Here is a 10,589-nt window from a genome sequence, read left to right on the forward strand (position 1 = left end):
TGGGGGGGGGTCTCTATTGGAGGACGGTGGTGGGGGGGGGGGGCAAGGGTGGATCCAGCGGCGTTGCGATGAGGATTGGCGATGGCTGTGGGACTGAGTCGAGTCGCATTGTGTTCGCAGATTTGTGAATGGTTTCAACACGCGCACGCACACACACACGTACACACACACGTACACACGTACATACACACGTACAGACACGTGCGTAAGTACGCACAACAAGAATGACAACGATGACAACAGCAGCAGCAGCAACAACAGCCGCCCGTTCGTCACTGAGTGGTGGGGGGTGTCATCATCGCGCTGCCCGTACCAGGCTAGGTGCGCTTGCGGACCACGTGAAGTGGCAGCCGCGTGAGTACACGCTCATGAATGTACACAGATCTGCGTGCGCGCGTGTGTGTGCGTACTCCCATAGACAGACACGCGTGTACAATGATGCACATATTCTCATAGGTGTTGCCTAAAACACCACATATACAGTCACACAAAATAAACTGTCGTAGACACACACACACGGACACGTGTGTGTATGTTCCAACACACACACACACGGGTATACATTGATTCGTACGAATATGCTTGCATGCAAATGCATATACAGTAGAAAATATATTTGCACGATGCACAAAAGACAAAATTCCCCGTAAAGCCTGAACAGACTGTCCGGGCAAGTGCTGATAGCGAGTAGCACTTATGAACGCTGGCATGACACACGAGGGGGTGGGTGGCCAACACCACGCCGGGCCACCTTTGTCTCCCCAGTGGTGACGTTTACACGCCACACCAGGTACTCATTTGAGGCTGAGTCGACTTAGGGGATGCCCATGACCGGGTCAGATAATCGTCACCGGTGTTGTTGGCCGTTAGCTGGAATCGAACTCGGCATAGCTGGGTTCGTAGCGCAGCGCGCTCACCGCTACATTCACACTACGTGCACACACACAGATTGCACGTGTCCTCATCACACTCACCCACGGAGGGAAGGTAATTCCTCGTTTCCATCGCACGGCAAATTCCGACTTCGGCTCAAATTAATCATTCGCGTCATAGTAAGGGGTTTATAAATAACACATTACATAAGCAGACACTAATATCGCCATCTCACCGGTCCCGCCTCTCGACGCAGAGGCAAATATCAAAGCGTTTCTTACCCATCCCATCAGCCAGCCAAACGGCCTTATTGGGAGTGCGTCATTTCAGCAGCATTCATTTCAAGACGAGATTACAAAACAAAACAAAACTCTTCACCGGTTTCAACACGCGGTGTCTCATCAGCAGCAGCAGCAGCAGCGGTCAGACTCGCTTGCTTAAATCGATGCTGGTGACCTGCCAGACGTTGATAGGCAAGCACGCGCTGTCGCTTTACGGTATGGGGCTTCGACGGAAAGTGACTCTGTCGCATTGTATAGTTAGACGCAATCACCTGCATCGTTGAGTTTGAAACAACTCATTATATTTGGATGCTTGCGTCCTTCTTATAGGGCACAAGGCTATGGCGTGCGTATTGTCAGCTGTAGATTCACAACAGGGGGGGGGGGGTTGCTGTGTGTTTCCACATTGAGTAATTTGCGAGTAATTTATTTTCACATTTGGACAATTTGAACAAAAGGGACACAAGACAAAGATCCCCCTGTTGAGCCTTAACGGACTGTTGGGGCAAGTGCTGTCACCGAGCACATATGAAGGCCGGAACTGTGGCACACGACGGGGTGGGTTGCCAGCCCGCACGTACGCACACACGCACTCACACGCACACTTACTCACACACGCACTCACGCACACTTACCCACACATGCACACGCGCACACACGCACACTCACACGCATGCCACAGTATTTTCAAATCAACTCCATGCCCATCAGTTGCCTCCAATCCTCTCCCTGCACGCGCGAACGGCGAGATATATGTATTTAATTATTTTTGCTATGATTACATTGCATTTTTTCTTAAATTATGAACAGGAGGGGTGGGTGATTGCGAGCGAAGAAAAAAAGAACAAAAGCAATTGCTGTCGTTTTTGGATGTAATTAATTACGATTATCGTCGCGAATGTGTTTTTTTTGTTTTGGGTTGTTCCTCCGCCGACGAGAAGACTGTTGATGATTCATCGCTGCTCTCTTTCTGAGCGGGAACTCTGCTCGAAGACGAAAATTTCGGACCAAGTTGTCTTGAAGGCGCGCACGGCGAAGACGTGGCGACAGACGTGTTTGCGCGCGCGCGCGCGCACACGCGTGTGTGTGTGTGCAAGAGACTGAAACACAAATTGGGAATATATATACACACACACACACACGCGCGCTGGTACTCGTATGCACATGGATTAAATACATTTTAAAAAGCACATATACATGCCATACTCACACACGACCAGATAAAGACACCCCCAACTGTATAGCCTCATATATGCTTTGGGGTCAAGTGCTGTTAGCGAATTGCAGCACATGAGTGGGAGTGTGGGTGGACAGCACCACGCCCGATCGCCTTTGTCTCCCCGACTCCTTCCCCCCCACACCAGTGCTGACGTTTATATGCCACACCAGGTGCTCGTTTTAACTCGACCCTGCAGAGGCCTCGGGACCGGTTCAAACATTCGTTCCTGTTGTTGGTCGTGTGCTGCGAACTGAACCCGAGGTCTCCAGCTTCGTAGAGCAGTGAGGCTAATCACTACGCTACCACTCCACACACACACAAAAAAACACAAAGACAAAGATCCCCCGTAAAGCCTCACTTTACTTTTGGGGCAAGTGCTGTTAGGGAGCACCTATGAAGGCCGGAACGGCACACGAGGGGGTGGGTGGCCAGCACCACGGCCGAAAACACACGCAAAGACAGACACACAGACACACATACAAGCTGAACGCAAGCGCGTTATGGAACATAAGTATTTCCATAATGTGAGTAGCTATGAATAACTAACCATAGGCGTCCCATTGTAGTGAGGCTATGTCAATAGGATGCTATGCCGTATCTGTACACTGATGCTTGCGTCTCCTTAATCAGCCCCCATTCCCCGCGCGCGCGCGTGTCGTGAAAGCTTCGTCTCCTCGTTGTACCTTCCTACCCGCAAGGGTTCTCACGCATATTCACACGGAGAAACAAAGGTACCTCGCGGAGCCGGCCCAAAGGGTACGTCGGCGATTCTGGGCGATCGCCACCGGCCCTGCGCTTTGGGGGGGGGGGGGGGGCACACGGTGTGGGAGTTGCCCTCGGCTACGCACCCCACCCCGATCGACGGCCCTGACCCCCCGTGCGGCCCTCCAACAGGCTGCTGGGACAAATGCTGTTCGCGAATAGCAGCTATGTATGCAGGCACGAGAGACACACACACACGAATGGGGGGGGGGGGGGCGGGTGTGGGCGCAACCACGTCCCGGCCGCCTTTGTCTCTCCCCTACTGCTCATGTTAATCACGCGGAGCAACCGGTAACTAATTTACGGCTGAGTCGACCCTAGAGGTGTGACTCGGATTTTCCGCGTTCGTAGCGAGGTGCGCTAAACACGGCACCACCGCTCCCTTACAACGTCATGCAGTTTATATATACACCAATACAAAAAGACAAAGATCCCCCGTATAGCCCTTAAGAGACCGTTGGGGGCAAGTGCTATTAGCGAGCACCTATGAAGACCGGCACGGCACACGAGGGGTTGAGGTGGCCAACACCACGCCCGGCCGCCTTTGTCTCTCCAGTGCCGATGTTTGCACATCGCACCAGGTCCTCATTTGAGGACACAGACACACAGACACACATGCAATCTATTACGCTCATCGCTCAGTGATCTGTGCAGTGCTTAACACTGGAGGTGACATTCAGCCGTGCCCTGCTGACGATGAAACCCAAGGGGTGGGGGGGGGGGGGTGCAACAAAACGCATCGAAATAATCGAATAAAATCGACGTATTAAGCTCGCAGTGCGCGCGTGCGTAATAATCAATAACTTTAAATTCATTTGCGACTCGCGAAAGTCTTCATCCAGCAGTAGAGCGATCGTGGCGCATGGGGATGATTCCGACCATGACCGTTGTTGTTGTTGCTGTTGTTGCGTGATCCCCGCAGCCGCCAAACGCCACTGCATTCGCCAAAACGTTGAAAAGGAATCGATTACTAATTGTTCAATTAAAATTGAGAATTTTTGGGGTCGCATCGGGCAAGTTAAATTATGGTTATGTCGTAAACCCTCTACCACCCGACACAGCTAATTCATGAAGTTGTCACGTGGTGAACAAACTTGGCCAATGCTTAACAATCTGGTAGTCCGACGTTTCGCTGGCAGATACATCCAGCATCATCAGTGACAGCCTATGCGTTCAAAAAAAAACATGAATACCGAATATGTAATCGATTATTGAAGGGAATTTTGTTTCCTTTGATCGCGATAGGTGTCCTCGCTGCACGGGGAGTACACGATTTAATCTCCCCGAATGAAACGCCGATGATGAGCCATTCAAAGTGTCGTGTTGTTCAAGATGTCCCAGCATCGCAGAACCAGCGGCGAGCGCGATATTCGCATTTTAAATTAACAAATTAAAAACAAAGGCAATCCCATAACTAATGAGGGCTGTCCGTCCCAGCCAGTCCTCGGAGTTTTTTTCGTTTGTTGTGAAACATATTCAGCGCGGTTTGCCAACTCCACTGCTGGATGAGTTTTCAAGCTTCCTAAATGGTTACTTTACGCACGCAAAACAAAAATAAAGACTCTAAAGTTGTGTCCTAGTTGTAAGTGACCGCCGCCTCCTCCCTTCTGCACCTGAGCGACTGCTTGTGTCACCAGTAGAGTCACCGTCTGCGGAACTTGTTGGGTAACCGAAACAAAAACACGACAATGGGTCCCACTAGCGTGGAAGAGGAAACTCCACCCGCGCAGTTCCAAGTGGCCGACTGTGCAGCAGCGAGCATCTGTGACCGTGCCGATGACTCCCAAGAAGAACGGAACCGGGCCACGGCTGTCTGCGTCTTCATCCCTGCTGCTTTCAGTCGGTCAAACGTGCTTCACTTTTATTTGTCGGTGACCTCCTAACTCAAGACAAGACTGACCGCTATGCAGTTCTTCAGCATCTGTTAGTGGTGAATATTTGTATCCGCATGCTGCGCCTCGGCGTGTTCTTTGACACTTCAAGGAGACACACTCAAGCATCGATCTGCTCGGCTAATTTGTAGCGACTCCTTCGTTCGTAAGTACAACAATAGTCTCTTATAGTCGTGTTTTTCTTTTCTTTGGAGGGGGTGCATGTGGATTAATCAACATATGAACACAGCGAACAGCTGTGTAACAAATACAAAGGATCCCCCCTATAACCTTCAACAGATTGGTTGTGCAAGTGTTGTTAGCGAGCTCCGACAGACCGGCTGCCTTTGTCTCACCGCAGCTGATGTTTACGCACCAGGTACACATTTAAGGCTGAGTCTCCCTAGTGGGAGGGTCCAGGACTGGCTCAAATCGTCACCACTCCTATGAACCGTGAGCGGCAATCGAACACGGGTTCGTAGCGCAGTGCGCTAACCACCGCACCACCGCTCCCCACACCGCTATATACACGGATACACAACACAAAACGCGACAAGGGATGAACAGGCAACGGCTGAGCGTTGTTGTGTGCGAGTGTGTGCAACTGCTACGGCGTGGTGCACATCTCAGCCAATGGACATTTCTTTCAACTAGGTCGGCATCATCCAGTGGACGTTCTTCTGCAACTCGGTGCGAGCAGTTGCGTAACCGGTTGCTTACCCGACGTGGATCTTCTGTTCATAAATCGCACGAGCAAGGGTTAGGGTTCGACGTCCTCCAAAGAGTGTAGGCCTTGTTCACACCTGAGCGATCGCTCGCATTCAACTCGGTTGCAAGCAACTGAATCGCTTCATATGTACGTGGATGTTTCCAGTTGCGGCCAGTTGCGCAACCGGTTGCCCGCGGTCGGCGGAGACCTGCAACCGGCGGTATGTTCAACGATTTGTAGCGACGCGTTTCGTCACGTGCAACATTTGCGCAACTATGCTTCGGTTGTTAGACTCCTGCTAAAACGGCGCTGTCTTGAGTTTCTGTTTTCGAGGGAACGTCTCGCACGGGTGCGGTCAGGGCGGGTCGCGGACGCAATTCAGTCGCGGCGCCATTTCGAACGGCGATTCGGGTTGCGCAACCGCGCGCTCAGAGGTGGACAAAGCGGTTTGCGATTTCGTCGCGCGCAACTTAATCGATCGTGTCCGGACCCCGTGTGGGGAGGGGGGCGGTGGGGTGGACTTCTAGGGGTGGGCGGGGGTAGAGAGAGGGGGTGGATATCGACCACGTGGCTGCAGCATCTCTTTATAAAGCGTGCTCTCTCTCTCGCTTCTCCCTGTGCGGGTAGAATCATTTCAATAAGTACGCTAGCTTTATTCATTCCACGCCGCGGTTATTTACACCAAGGTAAACTGTTACCCCCGAGAGCTGGGTGAGGGGGGGGGGGTGTATGCGAGTTCAGGGGGGGGGGGGTGGGCTCTGGGGGTAGTGGTGAAAGTGGAACACAGTTGAATACAGCAACGGGAGTGGTGGTGATTCACTTAAGCCGCGTGCTAAGTTTGCGTAGCCAATTTTAAGGTGGCCCATTGGTGATTTGCGAGTAAACGCCACGTGATTATCTCGCCACATTTATGTCGCTAGCATCGATTCAATTCGAAGCGGCCGGGTCGGGTGGTAGAGGGTCTTGACGAGGCAGCATTTCGGACAAATCATTACGCGTGGTGTTTGCCGTGGCTGATCAAAGCAGCGTGGACTCGATGTTCTTGACATAACGACCGGGGGATGTAACCCGCGCATTGATTTATCTATTATCGATGTAAACACGAACGGTGTATGTGTGTGTGGCACTCGATGATAGCTCGCGATGTTGGCGCCCGGCTATGTGTGGACAGTCAGAGGGCAAATGCTGTTGTTGTACGCTACTTCTATGCTGCCACGGCAATTGCTTCCAGACTCCCATTAACCGGCCACTGTCCAGCGTGGTGAAGTATGGTAAAAATAACCTCCCCCCCTCCCACAGCATTGAAAGGGGGTGAGTGGGAGGCACTCATCCAGCAGTGGATTGACACACGAGGCTGCACACGCACATGGGGACATCACGCCGAGAGCGGAATTGTAAAATAATCACAAAGGAAAGCATCGTCTGATACATAATTATTTAAGTAATGATTATGATAAAAAAAAATAATGACCGATAAATAATCCTTGCCTCGCGTTCCCTGGCAAATGGGGACATCACTACCGTTTAAATAATCTACGTGATATAAATAATAATTACGATTTAAATAATAATTGCGGGAAAAAAATCTACGCCTCGAGTTTCCCGGCTGTGGCTCCTGTCCACCACCCACCCCATCGGTAACTTCATTGTCGTAGTGTGTCGCTGGGTAACTGGCTACGCGGAATTCCCAGTGTCACAAATGAACATTGAGTTGAAGTGAAACGGCGGAAGAAGACGTTCGGAAGACGTCTAATCATAATACTGTAGTAATAATAATGATGATGATAGATGGCGATACGGAAGAAGTTGGTTTGACGAATACAGGAGGCTGACCGCTGCTCATGTAACACATTCCTGCGGAGGGAGCTGATAGGAATGTTGGGTTGCTCGGTCAATGGCCAGGGTCAACGGCGGCGTGGTGTATTCCGCAAATATGCCCGACTGTGAGGGCGGGCACAAGCCGGCGTGAGTAGGTTAAACGTTGAGTTTTATAAGGGCACCACGGGGTGACCAGCCCCTCCCCACCCAGCCCCACCCCTCCCCACCCAGCCACACCCCTCCCCACCCAGCCCCTCCCCACCCTCCCCTCCCCACCCAGCCCCTCCCCACCCTCCCCTCTCCACCCAGCCCCACCCTCCCCACCCAGCCCCTCCACACCCAGCCCCTCCCTCTCCACCAAGCCCCTCCCTCCCCACCCAGCCCCTCCCTGCACGACGGACGGACACAATAATCCCCTGTGGGCTGGTGTAACCAGGAAGTTCCGAGTTGTGCTCCTGTTAATGTCCTTATTTCGCCATGCTATTATATAAATCCCAGAAAAAACGATGTAAATAAAACCATCACTATATATATTATAAATGTATAGAGCAGAGCAGGTGTACTGCTCCGAGCACAAGAAGCATTTTGAGAAGAGAGCATGGCCATGATGACAGCTGTTTCATTGTCCCTTGCAGAGAAACGGGCTCTCCCTTCGAAATAATTACAATTAAACGTAATGAAATACATCTGCCGTGTTCTCCGGAATATGAGACGCGGTGTTACCCCCTCTCCTTATTTTGTTCAAGGAGAATCTGCTGGTGCGTCTCGTAATCCGGCACGTGTGTGTGTGTGTGAGATCACAGTTGTATAACTTTATTGACACCGGACACAAGTTGTGGGGGTGTGTCTTACTTCCCGGCAGGCAAAGTGGGACCTGCTGCTCGAACGAGCGGCTGGCAATCGAAAAAGGTTGAGAGAGTGGTTGTGGGTTGACTCGGCCCATCATTCCCCTGGATGGTTGGGTGGATAAAATAAAGTACCACTATATGGGGGAAGCCAAACAGCGGCTGTGTTATTGAGTGACTGACCCACCTCCGCTATTCTCACCCCGTCATAGGAATGTGGAATTTCCACCACTGGCTCTGCGGGGCTTGTGAACAGGAGATACGCACCACGTGCCCTCATTGTTCGCGGGGGATCGTTACAAAATTAATTGACGTGACTCGTTTTTTTTGTGTGTCCCCGAAGAGTCTTATATTATATCCGGAGAATGCGGTAATTGTCGTAACCCCCACCCTCTACCCCCCCCCCCCCATTGCCACGAGAAGGGTGCAGAAATGCATGGAAACTCGCCAGGCGTGATGAACCGCGAAGCAAAAGTTGTGGTCTGCAGTGTTCTCACAGCGTAATTCGAGATGATGACGATGATGATGACGATACCGCGATGCGTGTGTGAGACTCAGAGAGAGAGAGAGAAACGAAGGTGTGAATCAAATAAAGTCATCGTGTAACTAAAACCCTGCGCGACTTGAGGAATTCCCGTCGGGATGTTGTTGTTGGTGGTGGTGTTATTCGTGTTGTTGCAATTGTGTTGCCACTAATACCCTGGGTAATTAGTGAATATCTCATCGTTTGGTCAGAGAGTGTGTGTGTGTGGTGTTGCGAGTGTCAGGCACATCGGGGAGCGGTGGTGCAGTGGTGAGCGCGCTCTGCTGCGAACCCGCCGACCAGAGTTCGTTTCCCACTCGCGGCGAACGCCAGTGACGATTATCTGAACCGGTCCTGGGCATTACACGTAGGTCGACTCGGCCTCGAATGAATGCCTAGTGCGGTGTGTAAGCATCGCCACTGGGGAGACAAATACGGCCGGGCGTGGTGCTGGCCACCCACCCCCCTCGTGCGCCGTTCCGGCCTTCATAGGTGCTCGCTAACAGCACTTGCCCCAACAGTCTGTTAAGGCATCATGCGCGTGTGGGGATTGTATTGATGTCCAATATATCTATCTGAACCACAATCAGCATCACCACCACGACAAGCATCACAAGTGTCTCAACCACAACCACCACCACCAACTACCATTTTCATCATCACCACCACCACCAACGACCATTACCATCACCACCATCACAACTATCTCTGCACCACTACTACCACAACCAACCACCACCATCACCATCCCCCCGCACACCTTTCAACAACTCCCTTCCCCTAACCTGACACACAGCGCAATGCATCGCTCTGCGCCTCTATTGAACAGCACACCGGTTCAACATCGAATTCGCAGTAGCCTCTTCATCACCATCATGAGCAGCAGCCATGATCAATCCACTGCTGGATGAAGGCCTCCCCAAGCAGTCGTTTGCGCTCAAACGTAACAGGAGTGCTTAAGTAGTCACGCATTGGCCCGTTTTGTTCACGTGATAACCCTTACTAATTGGCTGTGTCGGGTGGAGGTGGGTGCACGACACAAATACATTTGCGCGATCTCTAACCCCTCCCCAAACAAAAAAAAAACTCATCGTGAATATGCTCTATTCTTCACGCGGCTCCAGCAATCACGACTCTCATGATGAGACACTGGATGTCAAAACCTGAGTTTGTCTTGTACTGAACCAATGCTGCTGAAATTGCGCACTCATGCCGCGCGACTGATGGAATGTATGAAAATAATGTTTGTTTCGTTTGTATGTTGACGGATGGGAGATGTATTGTCTGGTGATAGTGGGCGGCAGGGTGGCGCAGTGGCAACGCTTGAGTCTCACAGCAAAGAAGGGCCTAGGTTCGATCCCCACTTGGTGTTGAGTGAAGTCTCCACCCTTATTCACCCTATCTCTCAAGCTTCTCTATTTGCGTCCCGTGAAGAAGGCGGAGGTTGGGATGGGGTTGGGATGGGGGTGGGGGTCATTGCCCGAAACGTCGCCTATTACATCTTGCCTTGTAAGGCCACGCACACCGAGTTGTTGTAGACAACATACATTGACGCGGAACGTGTTGAGTTGTTGTTGTTGTTGTTGACTGCAGCGAGGGCCGGATTAAGATTGTGCAGGCCCCTGGACCACAGGTCCTGTGAGGCCCCCAGGAATATTTTCTAAAGGAAAACAAAGTAAAAGAAAATT

This window comes from Lampetra planeri, chromosome 17 (assembly GCF_965212315.1).
Source record: "Lampetra planeri chromosome 17, kcLamPlan1.2.h2, whole genome shotgun sequence".
Classification (NCBI taxonomy): Eukaryota; Metazoa; Chordata; class Hyperoartia; order Petromyzontiformes; family Petromyzontidae; genus Lampetra; species Lampetra planeri.